General features: G+C 44.7%; 1 protein-coding gene and 1 pseudogene across 3 annotated transcripts in view; both read right to left on the minus strand.

The window, feature by feature from the left end:
* The window catches only part of LOC123520878, a 6,467-nt pseudogene extending 5,420 nt beyond the window's left edge, over nt 1-1,047 (minus strand).
* Nucleotides 1-8,967, minus strand: part of LOC123521378 (zinc finger protein 585A-like) — a 58,786-nt gene that overhangs the window by 15,144 nt on the left and 34,675 nt on the right. The window contains exon 1 of one of the 3 annotated variants that reach the window (XM_045287408.1): nt 8,304-8,362. The exons of the other annotated variants lie outside the window; for them this stretch is intronic. The gene's annotated coding sequence lies outside the window, so the exon portion shown is untranslated. Of the gene's footprint in view, nt 1-8,303; nt 8,363-8,967 lie in introns of those variants that run through there. 3 annotated transcript variants of the gene reach the window in all.

Here is an 8,967-nt window from a genome sequence, read left to right on the forward strand (position 1 = left end):
GTGGGAATTAGTCACATTAGACATCATGTTAGGTTTCATTGAGCCATTTCAGAAACAGAAATTGGGATCTCACTACCATCAAAAAAGAAGAACCAGGATCCTAGATTCTTTTTTTTTTTTTTTGCTTTTGGGGAAAATAGTTTTGTTGTTCACAAATATCTCCCAAGGGCTTCCAGGCATGATCTGCACACACCGGGAGCATCAGGCAACGAGTGCAGGCCCACCAGCCAGCTAACCTGTGGATTGCCTGGCAAGCACACTCTAGTCCTGGCTCCATCTCCAACGAGTCTGTCAGTTCCATCAGAGTACTCTCCAGGGTATTATAGTTGTCCTTAAAGCTCTTCAATTCGAGGAAGTGCTTGGCACGTTTACTCTTCTGACTGGAGGGGAGGTATGTCACCTGGAAGGTAGTTGGGGAGACTCCAGGAGATTGGGTAAGGTCATTGGCTGCTGACTGGTGGTGTCACTGAGAGCTCCCACTTCGTGCTTTGACCCCAGTGGCCAGCTCAGTCAGGGCCTCCTGAGAGCGCAGGTGCTCACTCTGGCCAAAGACCCCTGTCCCACAGCAGACTGCCTCATAGCCATGCAGCAGGGTATCAATCAGGGCCTTACATACACCCTTGAAAGGAGCAGTAGCGTTCCGAAGATGAGCAGGTAGGAATGGACATTTCTGCCCATTAGGGAACGGGGATGCAGGCCTTCAGTGTGAAATGGGATCTCAGAGGCACGAATGCCGTCTAGAGCTTCCATCTTGTACAGACAGTTGTAGCAATTTTGATTTCCCTGGGTTTCCAGCTATGGCAGGCTGGCATCATCATCTGCAAGGAGCTTGCTATCCTGAACTCTGGATAGTCGAATATCATCTCTTCTTTCAGATATTTGGGGGTATTGTGTCCCACAGGGACATTGGGTCCCTTCCGAGATTTCATTGCGAAGTGCATGATTTGCCTCTTCACAAAAATAAATAGCAGTACAAACACCAGGCCCCCCGTAGGCCATCACCAGCATGACATTCACCCTGGACAGCCAGTCACTACTGGACGCCATGGTCTGCCCACCCTACGCAGAGCTGCTCTGGTTTACCCCGTTGCCTTGACTTGTCAGCTGGGTTCATCTGCGTTTCCTGGAGCTCCCCGGCCATTTCCTTATGGGGGATGACTAAGCGAGACCCTGCTGAAAATATGGCGGCTTGTGGGGGGGCTTCTTATACTGTATGATTTTACAATCTTGCAATAGTCTCTCTTGGTTAACTTCTCTCATTCCTTCCAAGCTGGCTTTAGAGGAAGTTGGTGGGAGGGTCTTAGTCCCTCCTGAATGCCCTAAGGAAACGACCCCGTATCCAGACTTTTAAAATCTTTTCCCTTCAATTTCTAATTCCATGTGGGGGCGCTGTTGTTTCCACACAACAGTATTCCAGAAGACCCCTTGATTTAAAGAGTGGTCAGAATTCTCAAACAGTCTTTCCTGATAGGCATATATTTTTACTCTAGAAATGTAAGGAAGTAAAAATTAAATTAAGCGATCTTCCTTTATAAACCACAGTATATCAGAATTTATCACTGCCTTAATTTCTTCATAATACTGATCACTAATTCCACCAACACCTTGAGAATTTATGTTGGACTTTCTTAATAAACATCCCATAGTTCTTTTTGGTAGCAGACTCCAATTACTGCTTTCAATAATTTCTGATTTAATCACAGTTTTTGTCTTTTCCTCACAATTTTGATCAACTCCAGTATCAAATTTAATTCCTTGACTATTTAGGTTAAATCTTCCTGATAGAAGCTGTATTACTCTTTCAAAAAGAGGCTTCTGCTTTTTAGAATCAACAGGCTGCTGCAAGGGCTTCTGAGCCATCTCTTGGTTAGTCAAACCAACTGCAGCAAGAAATAGAGGCTGGGGTTCTGCAAGTTTGGCTAGGTCTGGTCTCTAGACGTGAAGTTGGGAGATGCCTGCGATTTCTGCCATTCAAAGATTCTCTAGCTGGGTTAGGCAGAGGCCTTGCCTTCTGAGCTCTGTTAGGTGGGACTTGGATCAAGCACTTTCCACTATTTTCCCGCCAGGAAGTCTTTGTTAATGGCAACCCTTCACTGCTGCATTTTGAATGACATTGACTTACCCAATGAGATCCTTTCTACAGCGTGGACAAAGATCAGGGTCTTTTAAACCCGAATTAGGTGGCCTTGGCCCATGCTCTGCTCAGGCCGCAGTTTGCTTTTCACGGCCAGGCTGATCAGCCTGTGCTGTCTGCACTCTTTTTGAAGATGACCTGTCTTCCCACAACTAAAGCCAGGTCTGATATAATTTGCCAATGCAGCTGTCATGAGGTTGGCTGTGTACTCATCTGTCTCTACATTCCTGCATATCCTGAGATAATCTAACAGTGTGCCATTTTCCCTATAGGGCCGCAAGGCATTTTTACAGTGCTTATTAGCGAAATCATGATAGCTTATGCACTAAGGCTCTTACTGCCTGGACATGCTTTACACACTTGGAAATAGCATCTTCCAGTCCGGACACAAAGTCAGCATAAGGCTCATCATTCCCTTGTCTTACAGCCGTGTAACTCAGCTTTCTCTCTTCTGATGGAATCATCTTTTCCCAGGCACTTAAGCAAACTTCACGTATCTGTCCTATTGTCTGTCTAGTGAACTGTAGTTGGGACTCAACTGTGACATACTTCTCATCGCCTAGCAATTGATGAATTCCTCTATCTATCCCATCCTCAGCATTCCTATGTGCTCTTGCCAGAACTGCTTCCTTCCACAGCATATGATATTGCAAATATTCTTAAGAGGAAAGACATATCCTTGCTAAAGCTCTCCAGTCTGTAGGGGCCCAGCTCTCTGACCCTAATAGAGCCTTTATCATGCTAATTACAAAATGTGAGTCTGGGCCACAATCACTGACTGCCTGCTTGAGATCTTTTAGCAACTTAAAGGGAAAGGCACTGTGAATGCATTGTAGGTGTTTCCCATAAGGCTGTCTGCTAACAACTCTAATGGGATAAGACATTCTAAATCTTCTTCTGCAATCCCTCTTTCTACTCTTGAAAGTAAAAATGCTTTTCTACTTTGCTTCTCTACTTCTTAATCTCTGAGCTGCTCTTCTTAACCTGTATATCTCCAAGTTGCACGTCCCTAACTGCTACTTCTGAGTCAGCTCTCCTAGTTTGTATTTCTTTGGAGCTAATCTCTCTACCTCCAGCACTGGCTTGGTTGATTGTTTTACAATCTCTGGTGGTTCTTACACTAAATTCCAACAGGGGAACAGATGCTTTTACTATGTCCCCTTCTGACTCAGTTTTTTCAGCTCTGCCTAAAATCTTCTCATCTTCCTGAGACCCATTCTGACTGCTTCTCATCTGATTTAAGTTTGCATATCTTAGATGTTCCTCATTACTCTGCTGGTTTTGTTTCTTAGCCTTCTCTACCTTTGAAAGCAAGGGAGTTTCTTGGGATTGTTTAATACCCTCGCTTTGGATCTTGGAATTCGCTGCCCCTAGTACTTTATCACCTTCAAACCTTCGGAGGCTGTAGTCCCCCGAAGGCATATAGGCTTTGGCCAAGAGGTTTCATTTAGAGTCGGAGCCTTAGAAAACCAATCAATCCTTGATTCGTTTTTTCTAAAGTTTCATCACCTAATTCATACTCATTCATAGACACTTTAGCTTGCTTTTCTAGATCTGGATCGCTCACACAAGACTTCTCACTAGACTGATAATCCTCACTCTCTTCCTCCTGCAAAAGTACTAAAACCATCTTAACTTGAACCCACAGAGACCACATCTCCTCGGGGATACTCTCCCCATCTCTGTGTGCCTTCTTTAAGTTAACAATGACCTCCTCCCAGGTCTCTAGATTGAAAGTTCATTCCTCCGGGAACCATGGATTATACTTTTACTACTTTTAGAAAACATTGCATCCTTTTCTTCGTTACTTTACACCCTGTCTTTTCAGTAAGTGGATGAGCGTAGTACCTTAAGTTTCAGGTTTACTTTTACCTTGCCCCATTGTCCTCCTTAAAATACTCAATCACTATTTCCACTACTTATCTATCAAACCCCACACCGGCTCCTCACTAAACAAAATTTTCCAATTCACTCTACATTCGGTGGGGCCGCACAATTGGTACATGGGGTATAACTTATTGCCACGCGTTCGGCGCCATTTGTAGTATTAAGTTAAATGGGTATGGGAGAGTGAGGGGCTACTACCTATGGGTTCAGGAAGCACAATTGTACGGTTGAGATATATATATGTATCTATCTATCTATCTATCTATCTATCTATCTATTATATTATATCAAAGTCATGGAGAGCATGAGAGATACAATAATGCAGTTAGGCACATTACATGGTACCATTGCTCACCTCAGCCCAGTTTGGTGGTCCACATGGAGAGGGGGAAGGGAAGGAGGGCAAGGGGACAGGGAGAGAAGACTGGAGAGCAGAGGGGGAAGCGAGGGGATCCAGAAAGAGAGGTCAGAGAGCGCTATATTGCTGACCCATGCCTATATACCTTTTGGGGGCATGCCAGCCCACTAATTACAGGTAGAGACATAAGTCGCAGGGAGGGACTGCATTATAGGTTATACAGCAATGAGAAGGGGTGGTCTAGGGACACATACACAATAGGAAGAGGAGAGATTGGGGCATACGCGTAACAAGATGGGTGGATCCTAGATTTTGGATGGCAGCTTAACTCTGACCTGTTCCCTGGGTTTCCATATTAACCATTATCAGTAGGGTGTAAATCCCACCTACAGGAACCACATAGATGACTGCACACCTGTCCATTGTCTTTAACAGCAGGGAGCAGGGCCCACTGCACTCTGGCAACTGATTGCCCTCAGGGGAGGAATGCTTGTGCATCTGACCACCCCCATACCCATTCAAGACAGAAACCAGGAGGCTGCAGGGCCTGACGTTACCTGTAGGTATGTCTGTCAAGGTGCTGTCCGAAAGAACTGTACCTTGAGTCATTTATGATCCTAAATTGTGTGTTAGGGTAGAAACATGAACCATTTGTCAAATATAATTTAAGGAGGTCATTTATTAAACTTGAGATAACAAAAGACACACACACACACACACACACACACACACACCATATATTTAAGGGAGGCCAGTATCATGAAGTCAAAATAACAACTGAGGATTCAGTCAGGGAATAGAACAAAAGGCATGCCACAATTGGTGGCAGATTAATACATCACAGGTACAGATGGGGCTGCAACAGCAGGAATAGGACCATGATGAGGACATGAACATTAGAGGAACTTACAAGATAGGTCCAGGGCCTTTACACAAAGCCAGTCAAGGCAAGACTCATGATAATGGCCCCTGTTCTGTCCTCATGAAGTTGACCTCCATCAAGGATACACCTAGGCAGGGCTGGCAAGAAAGGTGTGCAGGCAATCTACTCCGAAGGCATTCTCCCCCAGGGGAAGCTGATCTACCTGCTTGGTTAATGATCAGAGAGAATTTAATGGAGGCTTAATCAAAGTGGGGACACAGCAAATGGACACCGAGTTGTCACTGTCATCAGCAACCCAAACCTAAAACCCAACTCACTGCCATCGAGTGGATATCGATTATAGCGACCTTTTAAGAGATGAACTGCCATCTGTGGGTTTCCAAGACTAAGTCTTCACAAGAGTAGACACCCCGTCTTTCACCCCAGGTGTGACTTGGGATTTTGAACTGCTGACCTTGCAGTTAGCAGTCCAATCTGTAACCCCTACGACACCAGCCTTTTGTTAAGTTGGAGTGCTCAGAACTTAAGTTCTACTACAATTATGAACAGTTACTTTCCCAGTGAATTCCATCATTCAGGGAGATGAGCAAAGACCTTGGACGCTGACCATCAGGACAGCCTGGGCCCTGGTACACTGGCACTCTCCTGGGGTCAGACCCCAGGAAACACGGATCCCTCCTGCTTCCCCTCAAGCTCCTATGCCTGGCACTGCCCTCAGGAACCCCAGGGTTTCTCACCCTGTTTGGAGTCAGGAGAATGGATTTGGTTCAAAAACCAGTCAAAAGTTGAAATCCTTCCTTGTGATACTTCAATGTGCAAGACAGTAGTAACAGATTTCTAGCTCTCTAGACTGGATCCTATTTAATTCTGTGGCAAATCTTTGATCTGAAGCAGAAGAGGAGTCAATGTTGAGAAAGGCATGGCAGGTTCTTAGCCTGTACTTCTTGTGCTAAATAGTGGCCATCCCCACCCCCTGGGATCAAAACCATGCTCCAATCTGAGGGGGGTTGCATTAAACACAGAGCCTACTCTATCTTTACAGAGAAATTTTACTTATTTCTCAAATATAGTTTTCAACTTTGTATCCACATCCTATAGATACACAATATTTTCAGAATAAAATGGAATTATTTAAAGCCTCAAAATTCTCAAGCTCCATTGAAGGTAAATATATCCTTTTAAGCAGCAATCTAACTGAAGAAAGGAATATTTTTATGAAGAACATTCCTTACTAACCTGTACTGCACCTCACACCACAACCCTTGACATATCTGGCAAAAGTGATCGAGCTGAATCATGCTTACATGCCACTCCAACCCATGCTGAGCTTTTCATCAAGTTTAACCTGCCCCAATCCCTTTGCATCCTGTGTATTCTTTACAATATCTATTGCGTGTGAAGAAATGCCTATGGTTGGGTAGCCCATTTATGCACAATATGTGGTAACTAGAGAAACTTGCTGCAGAAGTGGACAACTAGAGACAGAGGGACACCAACAGGACACTAACAGGACACCAACAGGACACCAACAAGGAACCTAGAGGTACCTTGGCCAACACAGAGATATCCTAAACACGAAAATAAGCCAGGGGAATCCTTATTGGCTCCTCTTTTAAGCTCTTGTGCTTATGGATGTCCGATTGTAAAGCCTTTGGTAAAAATTGCAACCTACAGTCAAGGAATGGCAAGGGGTAGGTAGATGGGTGATGCCAAGAACCAAGGTAAAGGCAGAAGCTTAAAAGAACAAGATGGATCCAGGAAAGAGCTGACTGATTAACCACTGTGTCATCTTGGCCTAGATTCTGGATTCCAAGCTCTAGGTAATGCTGACAGATGGCAAACAACACAAACTGGAGGAGAGGGCTTATTGGCTTGGGTTCTAGGATGTCCCACCCATAACCTTGGTCTTCTAGGGAGAAGGGGAAAAGCTAGTGCCTAGGCTTGAGCTTGTGAAACATGCTCCACCAGGAACATAGTTTGGCAGGAAAACAAAATTAGTGTGTGGGAAGAGGCTGTGATAAAGTAGGGAGGCATGAGCCTGAGTGGCTAGTTGGATATCACTGACACTGTCCTTTTGCAACCCCCAGGGTGTTTCTGTAGGCAGGGCTGTGTGAGGTTGCACCTATAGGATAAAGGGTACAGATTAGTGCTCCTCTAAAACTAATCAGCAAGTCAGGCTACTAGAGAAAAGCACAATTTATTTTAGACTCTCGCAGGCCCATCATCAAGCGTACCTTGATAAGGCTCACCATTCCACCGGGTCTTAAGGACAGGCTTCAACTCAGGGCTCGAACATTGGTTGGTTGCAGAGTAAGGTTGACTTACAGGCCCCTCCTTGAGCAACGTTCTTAATCTAAGCATGACTAAGTTTTAATTCCTTCCCAAAATACCGATAGCTTATGCAAAAAAAATACAAAAACCCAGAATGGTGATAGTAACTGTCAAGAGATCGATAGATACCTTGTATTGGGTAAATATGCCTTATCAGAGTGTTGGAGAACAGGGATCTTACTTTAAGGACTAGGTTCACCTCACCCAAAACAAGGTATTGCCAATTGTTTCATACGTACTGGAAGTTGAACACAGCATAAGGAAGAGTGAAGAAGAATCGATTTGTCTGAATTGGAATGCTGGCCAAGAATACTGACATAGCACTGGTCTCCAAAAGCACAAACAAATCTGTCTTCGAAGACGTAAGCTCAGAGTGCTAGTTGGAGGTAAAGCCAGTGAGAGTTCAGAGGACATACTTCAGACAATGTTGTTGGAAGGGGGCAGTCGTGGAGAAGGATAGTGTCTGTGGTAAAGTAGAAGCAGGGAAAAATAGAAGCCCCAACTACAAGGACTGACACAGTGACTGCAACAATGGGTTCATCCTTGTGGGGTTAAGAGGAAGAGGGAACCCCACAAAACATCACAGGTTCGGTAGGCGCAATTGTACAGCGATAATAAGTAGAGATTATAGTAAAGTCATAGAGAGCATGAGAGTTAAAGGATGGAGTCAAGTAATGGAGTCAGACGCAATTCATGGTAGCGTAGCTCACCTCAGATAGGCTTGATGGTCCTCATGGAGGGGGCTCAGTCTCAGAGAAGAAGCCTCTGCTTCGTCCTCCTTAGTCACCTTCTCCAGCCACCTTCCGGCCAGGCCAGCCACACCTCCGAGAACCAGGGAGCCTCTCTATTGATTGCTAACCACACATCATATTTGATTACAGAGTCATACATCACAGAAAGGGGCAATACAATTCATTCTAGAACAAGTTTGATCACTCTGTCTCATATAATAAAACAGACAATTACTATTTTGGGAGGCATGCAAGTTCCCTGATAGCGGACAATAACCTGAGTCACCGGGAGGGGTATTAACATAGGTAATACAATCAATAGGAGAGGAATCACCTAGGGGTGTGCCCACATTTGTTGTGGGAATAATAATGGTGTCTGCTTGATCTAGATAGCTGATAATGGCTATCTAACCTTGGTCATCCTTGGGCGGGTTTGCCCTCTCTCTGGTATCTCCTGCAAGTGAACAGACCACCATTATCCTTATCAGAAGGGAGTGGGTCTTATTCAGGGTGAGTCAGACTAATAGTCTAGCCACTATAGATGGCTGATGTTAAGGAGAATAACCTCTGACCTACTTTCGCTGATCACCTATTGTACAGTCACTCTTAAGCAGCTAAATCTGGTACATATTTTGGGGAGACA

This window comes from Echinops telfairi, unplaced genomic scaffold (genome assembly GCF_000313985.2).
Source record: "Echinops telfairi isolate 266 unplaced genomic scaffold, ASM31398v2 ScPeMD7_15;HRSCAF=58, whole genome shotgun sequence".
NCBI classification, from domain to species: Eukaryota; Metazoa; Chordata; class Mammalia; order Afrosoricida; family Tenrecidae; genus Echinops; species Echinops telfairi.